This window comes from Micromys minutus (genome assembly GCF_963924665.1).
Source record: "Micromys minutus genome assembly, chromosome: 3".
Lineage (NCBI taxonomy): Eukaryota > Metazoa > Chordata > Mammalia > Rodentia > Muridae > Micromys > Micromys minutus.
This window is the reverse complement of record NC_137972.1, coordinates 55762504-55775282: the sequence shown is the minus strand read 5'-3', so window position 1 is coordinate 55775282 and position 12779 is coordinate 55762504.

The following is a 12779-nucleotide window of genomic DNA, read 5'->3' as shown; positions in this document are numbered from 1 at the left end:
CCTTCATAACCCTTTTTTCTGGATGAAAACCGGTTAAGGGTTGTTGCTCTGGATTAGTTGATGTGAGCAGTTTCCTTAGCTCCCTCTCAGCTGCACTGTGCCTCAGCTGAGTTCTCAGCTCATTTTTTATGTGGCCTTACCAAGTCCCAAGAAGCAGAAGAAGAAAGCTGATGACCATAGAAAAGCTGGGATTGAACCTGGATCTGCAACTTTAGGGCTCTTCACCACATTTCAGAAAAAGGAAGTGAGTCAGCACAGCTGCTGTGACTGCTGCTGCCAGGGCTCCTCCCTCTGGGCTTCCCCCTTGGGGATCACTTCCCTGCAGAAATTGGAAAGGAGAGGCGGACTCCCAGGAGCAAGGTTCTGGTCAAGGGGGCCCAATAAGGTTATTAAGGCCCCTCCCTTCAGATGTTCCATCCCCAAAGTTTCAGGGCCATTTCTGCACCTGCGACAGATCCCCCTACAGATGGGCTCAGCTGGCTCTTTCTCCCTACAGGCAGCCCCATATTAGGGATAAGAGGTTAGGAAGAGAGCCCTGGCATGCTAGAGGACCCACTTCTCCCAGGATCAGGGTAAAGCTTCAGGCCATCCCGGCTTTTTCCTGTTCACACAGCGCTTCCTTGCCCATTTCACCCTTTTCCCTCCTGCCACCTCCTGGCTGGAGGGTATGGGCCCTTCCTGTCTCTGGCTTTCACCCATGACCCAAGGGTCAAAGAAGCATTGGTAGAGAGCCTCCTGTTCAAAACCCTCCACACATACATGTATGCATGCACACACACAGGCATATACATGTACACATATCACATAGGTATTCACACATGTACATGTACAAACTCACAGGAATTTATGTTTGTACATAACTCACAAGAACTTATGTTTATAGGCATACATACATGTATTCACACTCAGGTATGCATACAAATATACATATATATGCACTCACACTCAGGTCTACATATATAATTCACTCATATACTCAGGCATACATACACATGCATATATGCACTGTACATGCAAATACACATTGCATGCACCCATATATACTGCCACAGACACACAAACATGAGCTCACATAAAGACACATGCACATACATATGAAATACTTGTGTATACAGAAACATGTTCACAAACATGCACTGTATAGCTCTTCAGCATAGAGGGCTCCATATGTCCACCTGTTGGCCTGCTTACCCCTCTGGTTTACCAGTATGCCCTCTCCAGTTCATGCATGATTTTCCCTCATGCACACATATACATGCACGCACTTGTGCAACCAGTACTGCTCCAACCTCTGACACGATTCCTCTATTGTTTTTGTCAGAGTTTTGCACACCCAGTCATACCCAGTCATACCCAGTCAAACCATGGTCCCCTGGTTTCCTTGATATCTATTGAGCAGGTATGTGAGAGAAGAGCTTCTCATCCATTGACTTGTCCTCACACCTCAGGCCCCGGGAAGCTTGATGAGGGGCCAGGTATAGTCACCTTACTTTGGGAAGACCACTCTGCTCCCTGAGCAGAAATGATCAGTGTAAATGTGAGCAGTTGTTCAGGGCCAAAAGCAGGAAGATGTCAGGGGAAGGTATTTACAGGCCCCATTTGGTCTTGGCTCTTGCCCAGCTCTCTAAAAGGAGGAGGAGAAGTACCTAGGCTAAGAGCTGGTACTGCAGACAGAGGCCTTGCTTGGCCCCATGTATCCTCATAGCCTGCCTATTTTCTTCAGGCAGATGGATGCAGCTCACCGGGGCCTGGGTTCACTAAAATATTGCTGCTTGAGGAACAGGTGTTCAGGCTCTCCAGCAGCCATAGGGCCTTGGCACTCCTTCCAAATCAGTGGCTCAGATGATGTCCTCAAGGATGGAGAGCTTCTCTGGTCATTCCAGAAGCTCCTGCTATCAGACATGGGAGCTCTCGGCCACTGAAGTGCCAAGTGTCAGAGAAGAAAGACATGAGTCTCCTGGGTGCATGGGAGATTGTTTTTGTTTTCTTTGTTTTGTCCTCCCAGTCCACTGATCTATAAAAAACTATGCAAAAGTATAGAGGCTAGACTTCTCTTCCCTTTTGATAGTGATGGGCAGCACTACTCTGCCCACAGGTACTGGGTAGGAGAGGACAGCTATAACATAGAAGAAGAAAGCAGAATCTAGGGTTTCAACAAGCCAAACCCAAAATATTCGAGGGCTGATTAAAAGACAAACAAAAACTTGAGAGGTAACCAATAACTACCTCTATAGTCTGTTGTTTGGGAAGTTACTTTGACTACCCTGACCAACCATTTGAAAGGAGGTTTCTTGGAACAATGGTGATGTCTGTAGACATGTTAATACAGAAGGAAATCTGATCCATAGACAAGGAACTGCAGGCAACTAATGACTACTAGGAAAAAGAGACAGCCTCTCCCAGAGATGAACTCCCTTATTGGTTGTCCAGTACCCAGTGGTAAGCCTTGGAACCATGTACACATAAACAACATAAACAAACTTAATCGATTCTTTTATATAGGTATATATGTATGTAACAACAATAAAGAGAAAAAAATCTATCAACTTGAAGATGGGAGGGAAACATTGGAAGGCCTGAGAGGAGGATAACTGAGAGGGGCTGTGGGGAGGAAAGGGAATGAGAGATGATATAATTCTGTTTCAGTGAAAAGATTTCTAAAAATCACCTGTCACAGCAAGGACCATCTCAAATGGTATAAAAGATATCATCAACAAGGATGACATTAGTGTTGGTATATCTGAGGATTTTAAAGCAACTATCATAAAAGATGTCTCAATGAGCAGTTATGACTATGAATGGAACAATGAAAATATGGAGTGGGACTAAGGAAATAACTATATTATATGAAGGCAAAAACAAAACTTCCTCAGTGATAGTGCCACAACATGACAGAGGGGAGAGAGGAATAATCTACTGGTAGAAATTGGAGTGATAGAAACTACCCAGTCTGAAAAGCAGATGGAAATAGTTATGTGGGGAGGGGAGATGCTCAACCATCCTGGGATAGAACAACATATAAAATCCATGTCATACAACTACCAGAAAAAGAAGAAAAAGGTGGGAAGCTAGAATAATGAATGGAAATTTCTAAACTCTGCCAAAAAAGAAGTAGCCATAAAGATTCAAGAATCTGAATGAGGGACTGGAGAGATGGCTCAATGGTTAAGAGCACCGACTGCTCTTCTAGAGGTCCTGAGTTCAATTCCCAGCACCCACATGGTGGCTCACAACCATTTGTAATGGAATCTGATGCCCTCTTCTGAGTGTCTGAAGACAGTGACATGTACTTATAAATAAAATAAATATTAAAAAAAAGAACCCCAAAGAGCAAAACCTAAAAAAATCCACACTGAGACAAAACACACTCACAAAAACTTAAAAAAAGAAAGCAGCTAAACAGGAATCCCACCTTCCCTAGGGAGATGTGCAATTCAAATTTCTCATTAGAAATTATAAACCCCAGAGAGATGCAGAACTAACTTTATTAAATGCTGAAAGAAGACATGGTAATCATAAATTTTATACCCAGTGAAACTATCCTTTTGGGACATCAGTGGAGACATCCACAGGCAAAGGAGAAACAAGAGAGGTATTTACCAGCAGACATATATGCATGCTCCTTGTGGCTAAACAAAGCCATGAAATAGCAGAAAGGAAATGGTAAAAGAAAGAATCTTGAGACATTTTTAAAAAATAAGAAGAGAATGTTGACAAATAAATGCAATGGACAGTTGCAGGGTATTGAAATTTAGATGTTGTCTGTTGTCCCAATAAATGATGTAATACTAACCACAGAAAGCTGTACACACTAAAAACAATGTAGAGAAGACAAAATTAAACACTAAACAGAAAAAAGAAAACAAAAACAACTGGAAGCAAAGCAACATTAAAATGGCAGACAGCCAAATCATCAGTAGTTAAAGAAAACATATAGCACAAATCCACTTGTATAATATTTTTGGAGTGACAAAATTACAGAGATGGAGGGTATATTGGAGGTTACAAGTGTGCTCTGCTCTGTCTGTGATTAGAAGAGGTCCCCTGAGGTTTGTGTTATTCAAGTTTCATCCCTCTGTGGAGTTTTAAGGAGTATAAACTCTCCCTATATTGAGGGCTAGGGCCTGTGGGAGGACTAGGATATACAATGTCAATTGTAGACCCCTTTGAATCCTGGTGGCTTTAAAATAAAAGTAGGCAAAACCAGAAAATGCACACACACATTCATGCTTCCTGTCTCTCTTTACATGACATTCTGGGCAACAGCACTCCATAGCAAGAGACCATCACCAAATGATACTCTTGACCTTGGACCTCCAGAACTTCAAGCCAACAATAATTTATCTTCCTTTCTCCCTCTGCCTCCTGTCCCCTCTGAAATATGATTTTACCATGTAGCATTAGCTAGCGTGGTACTCACTATGTAGCCTAGGCTGACCTCCAACTTGTAGTAATTCTCTTGCCTTGACCCCTGGAATGCTGAGGTCATTTGAGTAAGATACTATTTCCAACTCAAGGGAATGATTGCATAACTTAATGTTGGTGATGGTGACCTTAGTCCACATGACACAATGACATGGGACTTGTTGACACCAGGATCAATGCCCTCCTCTCAAGATGGTTATGTCCACTGAGAACAGTAAACACAAGAGTCCCTCTGCCTTCTCCAACTTCCTGTGAGTCTACAGCAGTTATGATTTCAGAATTAAGTTTTAGAAAATTCCATGACTGTTGCTTTGACCCTTTCCCAACTTGCTGCAAATTTTGCTTCTTGAACAAGACTGCTACAGAGCCTCCAGGGTCAACCCTTAGAAGCTACTATAGGGACTCAGAGAGCTCCAATCCCCAGATCCCAGATCTCATCTCTTCATTCTCTGGGGCTGGCTCAAATCCTTTCTCCAGAACTCTGAGTCTTCATGGGAGATGTTCCCCACTTGGGTTCATTACACCACACATTCCTCAGCTCTTAGAACTTCCTTGTCAAGTTAGTTGTAATTGGCCAGCCCAGAATGGGAACTTCATGCAGCCAGACCCCATCACCCTTACCAAGTAGTTCAGTGACTGCTACAACTGGAGTGTGGCTGGATTAGGGATTGAATATGACATTTATTAATGTCCTCAGCCCCTGAGATGAAAGGTTTCTGAAAGCAGCTGTGTGGTATTCCTGGATTTTCCTGGATGTTCAGAGAGTCAGTAGGCAGGTCAGTCTCTGCTCCAGTGGCTCAATCCTTCAAGCAGGGCAGTCACAGGTGTTCATCACTGATCACTGACGTGTTGGCTGTGTAGGTTACAACTTTCCTGGGGCTGGGATCTTTGGTGCCTTACCTGATGCCTGTGTAGATTGTGACATGGCTCCTGCTGCACTGTGGCTTCAGGGTATGACTCCTGAGTATGTTAGCTCCCAAAGATGGAAAGGGCCGGAAAGCAGCATCTCTACCTACATGGGGAGAATGCCAATCTCAGCCTCATCCCTGCCTGTGTGAGCACTTGGAAGTCCCATTGAGACCCTGGAAGACAGAACCTGGCCCTGGGGTGGCAGCAGGGCCTGGAACATGGCCCACACCTTTGCCACTTGCTGCCTTGTGTCTATCTGTCACTGTTCACTTGCTCTGAGTCTACAGTAGAAATGGAGATTATAAAGGAAAGAATGGTAACCAGGGAGGCTTTTCTAGGAAGTCCGGTCACTTTCTATTCCTTCTGCATCAACTCGACAGGAAAGCTCCCATTACAGGAATGGCCCATGGCAGTCATAGTCTCCCTCTGAAACAGCAGAGGTCTACAAGCACAAACACAAGCAGACACCTGAGCCTCTTTTGGGGGCTCCTGGGCAGATCCAGGGTCACTAAAGACCAGAGCAAAAGCAAAATGTAAAGACTCAGGCTTTGTGACCAACAGGAAAGAGGTGTGTGTGTGCATCATCAAGAAGCAGAATGACATGCTCCAAGTTATAGAGCAAGCTACTCTTGATGGCCAGGCACCAAACCCAAAGAGCCTGTGACAGAACAGTTTGTGGGGAGAGAGTCTCTTCTCTGCTCTTCCCTGAAGACTTGCTCTGCCCCTGCTAGCCTCTAGGGATTTCCCTGAAACTATGTGCTGTGTTCTGGAGGTACTCCATTTATGGATCTTAGCTGGGGCTTCAGACTCTGCACGTTTCTGCTTGGACCAGAAAGCTCTGGACTGAATATCTGCATCTTTTGCTCTCTGGCTTGTGCTGGCAATAGCTCAAAAGTGGTGGTATCTGTCATGGGCCTTGGCATTCCTCAGCCCGGGCTTAGATTCACAGGGACTGTATGAAGGTACCAGAGTCATTGCTTCACATGCAACTCCTCAGCCTACCCTTTTTTGGCACACAGTACTTCATGCCCTGGAAGCACCATCCAGAGTACCAACGCTATCTCACTCAAGGAGCAGACTCTAAAATGACATTCCAACTATTCATAACAAGAATGGGCGTCGGATATCAGCAATGGGCAGGAACACACGGGTGTGGGCTGGCCGGCATCCATCTTTGTGAAAACCTGGCTTCACTAACTGTAGACTCACTCTGGCCCAAGGACATGGAGCTTTGGGTGTGGCTGGATCCAGGGACACTTTCCTTGGCCCTGTTGTCATTCTCACATGGCTCTGACATGGCAGTAGGGCCACACAGTTTAGGAAATGCAAGCATTTTTCTTAGCTATGACCACTGCAGCACTTCCCTCTCAACTGCGCCACGGTGCTGAGCAGCACGGGAACAGCTCCAGATCCCTGGACCTCCATGCAGTCCAGCCTTTGGTTAAAACAATTAATGTTTTAATGATTAAAATGGGTATTCTTTTCTCTTTATTCAAGTAGTACATAAATGAAGCATGAGAAGCTTGTCTTCAAGCCCCACTCAGAACAGCAGGGGAGAAGTGATGGCAACCTGGGCTCACATAGCCAAGCCGAGGACATCTCCAGCCCTCCACAGACACAGTCTGTCGCTCAGGAACATCCATGTATGTATCCAGCCTATCTTTCCTCTTACCAAAAGATTGAGCAACCATTCCCCAGGAGTGCCCGGAGATGAGTACCTCCCTCCCCTCCCTAACCCTGCCTTCTCTCCTTTTCCCCTCCTCCCTTTTCTTCCCTTTCATTTCCACTAAGTGCAGCCTTAAACACGCAGCACCACACCATTTTATGATTATATACATATATAAAAGTCCCTCATTCTTCCCAGCATAGACTGTTCACCTTTTCCACATCTGGGTGGGAGTAGAGATGATGAGGAAATGAAAGTATCCAGGGAGGATTTTCCAGGAAGCCCTGTCACCCCCCCTCCTGCCCCATGCCAGCATGAGTGCTATAGTCTTGCATCTATGATAAGTACTATGTCACATCTTTGCCTCCTCTTAGGTGTCTGACTAGTTTCTAGATAGTGCAAAGGAGCTAGGATGCTCTGAACATATATGTTATGCAAGATAAAAGGCAGCTTTATGAAATGGAGGGACATGAAGCAGCTGATGGCCTCCAGGAGCTGGGCCCAGCATCAGCAAAAAGGCAGCTACAAGGAAATGGTTGCTGGTGGCAGCCAGGTGCACACAGTGAAGTCTTGCTTCTGAGGAACAGCCTGGACACATCTACTCTGCAGCCTGGGTGACTGATGAGGCAGCTCACTGTGCCCAGCATTAACCCAGATTGGTGAGATGTGTGCTGGGTTAGCCCGGGTTTGTGATCCTGTTGGGGAGGGATAAAAGGCAAGCAAATACATGGGTTGGGGAGATGGCTCAGCTGTTAACAGCATATACTGCTTTTCCAGTGTTTGGTTCCCAGCACCCATGCCAGGTGGCTCAACTGCGTGAGACTCCAGCTCCAGAGGAATCCTATGCCTCTGTGGGAACCTGCATTCATGTGCACGCGCACGCGCGCGCGCGCGCACACACACACACACACACCAAACCAAACGAAAACTTCCCCTTCCCCCCAAAAACCCCACTAAGCCATTTCTAAGCCTTTCACTCTACTTGTCCTAGTAGTAGCACCATGGAGCCTGTGTGGGGCTGTTGGCCCTTCATTCTGCCCTGTCTGGGTAGATAAGACTTTTTGATGCTTTTATTTCCCATTTCCCCAGGAAGGCATCATGACTCTGCCTTTCCAGAACAGGGCCCAGAACTCAGGACCTCACACACACTAGGCAGGTACTCCCTTGACCTGCTCCTATGCCTATGTTATGAAACTCACAAGTTTCATGATTTAAGATATTTATCTGTAAGATGGTTTAAAAATGTTCATGAATCACCAGGCTGTGGTGGCACACACCTTCAATCCCAGGACTTTGGAGGTAGAGGCAGCTAGATCTCTGAGTTTGAGGCCAGCCTGGTCTACAGAGTGAGTTCCACGATTGCCAGGCCAGGGCTATACAAAACTAACCAAACAAACAAGCAACCAATCAAAAATGATCTTGAAAGTACAGGGAAAAGAAACTTCACAGGGATAAACTGAGGCTTTGTCCCCCCCCCCCCCCCGCAAGAGCAACAGAACTAAAACAGCTGAAGAGACTAAGTCTCAAATGGGCTTTAACCCCTAGATCCAGCTATGCCTGAGGCTCCCTTCTGAACAATTCAATCCGATAAGAATTTTTATTTAAGTTGGCTGGAGATCAGAGTCTGTTGCTCATGGTGAAGGACTGTGATTTCGTATGATCCCAGTATGTCCAGACCCTGACTTCCAGGACATGGTCATTTTTCAGGGCTCCTGTACTCTGGGAAGGAAGCAGGAAACAGTGGAGAGGCACTCCCTCTAGCCAGGCTCACCCATCCTTACCTGCTGCTAGTCTATAACCCACCTCATTACCACATGTGTTTTGAGGCTGAATAACCATGTAATTGGTTCATACATTCCATAGTCAAACTTTAGCAAATATGTTTTTCATAATTAGTTGATGTTTATTTAACAGGAATAACCAGCACATTAAATTTAATGAGGCAGGTTTCATGTGAGGTGGAATGTACTTCCTTCAGAGTGAATTGCTTTGGTCTTCCTGGCCCCAGACCTAAGGTGATTGCAGGCTGGCCTGGGTCTGCAGTGGGGACCTGGAGAGGGTAAAGGCAGAGAACCAGAGTCTACCTCAGGCACTCTGAGACCCGACTAGTTTCCTCTTACCCTCTTCTTCTGACTTGTCTCCACACTCAAGGGCAACCCCCTGGTTTTACTCTGTGCTGTCTTCAGCAAGTGCCTGAGAGACTGATGCACACCAAGGCAGTCTGTATGGGCATCTGGTGGGTTCAGAAAGGCCTCTTACCTGGTCCTCTCTCAAGGATCTAGTACCCCAGACCCTGTCTCTCTGCTGGCCCCCTGCTTAGAACACAAAAGCACCGTGCTATTCAAGGAGGCTCAAACTGTCCAGGATTGGAACAAAGCTAGCCAAGGGCTCACTCAGATACACAGGAGGGAAGAAGCTTCCTGTCTCATGACCTGAGGCTGTCAAGGGTCACACCCTCTCATTTGCCCATTGCTAGAACTTGAGGAAAGCTCAGTTGGTAGATGCCTGCCTAACATGCAGGAAGTCTGGTCTTAATACAAAAGCATTACATTGGAGGAATGTGAACTGGAGACTCCATGGCAGTGAGAAATGGGTGGTTATGAGGATCCTGTGCTGGCATTTGAGGCCGTGATGGCATCTGGGCCCAAGCTGCTACCAGGCCATGTGTTGGTCCTTGCTATGTTGATGTTTGACTATATTACCACCAAAGGCCATGCAGATATTCCTAGTTTGGGTTGCTACCTGAGGCCATGTTGATGTCCAAGCACTGTGCTGAGCTTGTCCCACCCCTTATTTGCTGTGTGGTGGCATGGGTGAGGGAGAGATGCTCTCATCCCCTGTGGTGAGCAAGCCAGAGCAGTGCCTGAGAGCTCTCACTGATTGGTGTGGGTGCATGAGAGCTGGTGGGCTAGCCAACTCAACTACCATCCAGGCCCAGTTCCAGGGCGTTGCATTGGCCAACCCCATATCTACCCCATCTATGAATCTCTGGAGTATGTGAAGGGGGCAGTTCTGTATCTCCAAAAGCTTCATAGATCTCCATGACACAAGGCCACAACAGGATCTCTGAGGGACATCCTGGAGAGGACAGTATCCAGTCTTGATGGTATAGCGAAAGCCAGAGGCTTTGAATCACACCAATGACTCCTTGCAATAAATATTTGCAATTCGGACCCTAGCCATAGGCACACTGTGACACATTGTGAAGCACTACAGCTTCAACAGTGAGATTATTTTGTTTTGTTTTGTTCATTTTATTTATTTTTTACTTTATTTTGAGGGGAAGTTGCAATAACAGAAGGAGGATACAGATAGATGAGTAGGATTCGGGTACATGATGCAAAAAATTACAATCAATCAATAAAAAGTTAAAAAAAACACAGCTGAGTTCTGGGACATCCTCGAAAATGTTAGACCCTAACTCAGAGAAAAAAAAAATGTCAGTTTAGAATATTAGAAAACAGTACTAATTACACACACAGCCATCATCCTATTTCCCAAGGAATAGCTGATAACATGCTCATGCTCTGTGAACCTCTGGCCTTTCCCTCTGGATGGACACCCATCTTTGTGTCCTTCCTTTCTGTTTGTTTGTTTGTTTTAATTCCAAGAAGCTTGTATTCATTTCTGTACCACACAGCAAGTACCTGACACTCTTGTTGGAGTGACTCTGCTCATGGGTGGACCACGCTGTCTCGTGTCCCCCAGTCATAGGCATGTAGATGACTCCTGCCCTTTGCCAGGCACTTACTTCACCAAGGCAGTTCTGGTTCAGCTTACTTCAACATTCCCTTTCTAGTCCCCACACCCTTCCTCTGTGATCCTCCAGCTGGAGGATCCAGGCTCTGAGCTCTCAGGGTTTCTCCTTGATGGACTCACCAGACCTGAAACTGGACACCTGACCACATGAGAAAATGGACTGTGTATGACCCTTCCTTGAAAGTACTCAGGACACAGTGATTATGCTCTCGTCCCCTGTGTGGTGATATGGAAGCAAGGAGGAGCCTGTAGGATGTTTGTAGAGATACCTTGTGCTGGCAAAGAGCAGGTAGCAGAGGCAGAGGGAGAAGCAGGGCTACCAGAGTTTCCATTGGCCTTGCCCAGCCCTGAAAGGACAACCTTTCAAATCACCCCATACTGTGCACAAGAGCCAGTCTGAGTCACTCCTCATATGATGTAGGATCTGATTCTCAGTTTGTCCTTTGTGGGGGAAGAATTCAGTGTAGGGCACAGATAAGCCCAAGCCAGCTCTTCCATTGGCCACGAGCAGCTCTTATGCCATATACTCTCTTTATATGTACCAATACAACCTGCCAGTGGAAGGGGCTGAAACCCCCACCTTGTTCCTCCAAGACCTGCCACTATGGGCTGCTTGTCTGTTAGGTCTTTACATCTTGGCCTGAGCAGACGCCTGGATCAATGTTGTTACGCATCCATGAGAAAACTCACTCACTCACTCTCCTTTTCTCTTCTCCCTCTCCTCTCCTCTCTCCTTCCTCTCCCCTCTTCCTCCCTCCCTCCCTGCAGCCCTGGGATCCTGCATTTTAAATGACCAAGTTTGATGTATTTCACCCAGCCAGCCTCCCCAGGAAGTCATAGTGACCACCCTGCTTCGTCCTGGTACTCTTATCCTCTTGCAGCCCCCTGCACTAATTCTGAATGTCCACCTACGGTGACAATGGGAGGACAAGGCGGGGGCGATCTAGTCTATCCCAAATTTGCAAGTGTTTCAAGCCCACCTGGTTGCTGATCCCAACTCTTTGTCATGGACGGTAATGCACGTAAGGGGAAATGGGCTGTCAACATATAGCCTTGACAGCTAACAATGGACTTGTGTCAGGATCGCTCTTTGGGTAGCTAGGAACAGACAAGGCCATTTCAGGAGCCAGGTTAAGGGTAGCTCTGTCCCAGACACAGCTAGGGCCCACCTCCAATAGGTGGTGCCGTGTTAGTCTGAGGGCAGAGGTTGAAGGCCAAGCGGCTCTGAGTCCTGTCTTTGGATCTTCCTGTGTGCTCTTTGGCAAGTTACTCACATTCTCTACGCCTTACTGTCCTTATCTATGAGATGATTATAGCAGTAATTATGCCATATTGCTGTGTAAGGCTTTAAACAAACATGCACACTGTTCTGGTTCCTGTTTAAAGTCTGCTAAGTGCTAGATTTGGCTGTTGGTATCATTCTCTGCCAGCTGTCCACTACCTGCCGAGACAAGGTATAAAACACACAGGTCCATGTCCATACCTACACTGACACTCAGTGCTCATGGCCATCTAGGCACAGGCACACAGGCTACCACAGAGCAGTGAACAGCTGCACCATTACTCAGTCCTTCCTTGTCAGCAGGGGCAGCTGCATCTCCCTCAGCTGCCTGAGCCTCTGGCTCCCTGTATGCAGCTCTTGGAGGCATCATGATGATGATGATGGTGATGATGATGATGATGGGTGATGGGAACAACACCCAGCTGAGGTTTCCCCTCCTGTCTCCTGTTCCCTCTGGCCTCAGTGATCATGGCTTTCTCTCCCTCATTCTTTTAGAACACTAAAGTTGGGGTGGGACATGGGGTCTATGGTCAGCACTGGGCCTCTAAGGGTGGGTAGGAAGCCTAGTTGAGAAGAAGCAGGGGACAGTTCTTTCTCCTTCCTCTGTACCTTTGCTCCCTGAGCAGCACCCTCTCAGCACCCCCATGGTGCCAGCAATCTTTTCTCCTGCTGCTGCTGCTCATCTAGAGGTCATCACATCATCCAGCTGAGGCTTCCGCTCCTGTCTCCTGCTCCCCC